The sequence below is a fragment of the Malaya genurostris genome, chromosome 3 (genome assembly GCF_030247185.1).
Source record: "Malaya genurostris strain Urasoe2022 chromosome 3, Malgen_1.1, whole genome shotgun sequence".
In the NCBI taxonomy this organism is placed as follows: Eukaryota; Metazoa; Arthropoda; class Insecta; order Diptera; family Culicidae; genus Malaya; species Malaya genurostris.
Genome location: NC_080572.1, coordinates 160,127,529 through 160,128,185, shown reverse-complemented (window position 1 = coordinate 160,128,185; position 657 = coordinate 160,127,529).

Below are 657 nucleotides of genomic sequence, written 5' to 3'. Positions count from 1 at the left end.
TAGCATAAACAATTACTACTGTTAAGTTGATGACTAAACACAATTACAGTTCTATTGAAATGTGTCCAAAGAGGTTACTGTAAATTCTAGAGTAGACAATACTGTAAATTGTTCCATGGCATCCGTCTAAGGAAAAAAATAACAAATCTGCGCTGCATCAATTCAACTTCTGATGATGATGGTCCCACTTCATACCCCTACAAAGATGTGAGTAGAACGAGTTATCTGAATGATAATTGATAGTTTAGCACATATCTTAACCAGTAATCAAAGAAAACGATTTGATTAATCTAGCAGGTATAAATTCTTCTTCTGTCCCGGGTTGGCGGTTCAATGCATAGGATGCTGGTCTTACAAGCCAGTTGTCGTATGTTCGAGCCCGACCTGGAAGGATTCTTAGTGTCAGTAGGATCCATAGTACTAGCCATGCAATGACTCTGTACACTAAGAATCGGCTGCGATGTCTGTTGAAACAGAAAGGCCAAATTCCACCAAAGGGAATGTAACGCCAAGGCTTTGCTTATAGATTCTTCTTCAAAGGAACGACTGACCACAATGTAATTACATTCAAATATTTCGTATCTACTATCCAGGGTTTATCAAGAAAATTTCCAACCCGGGAAGTTCTTTGATCACATCAAGAATCGAACCCGATAT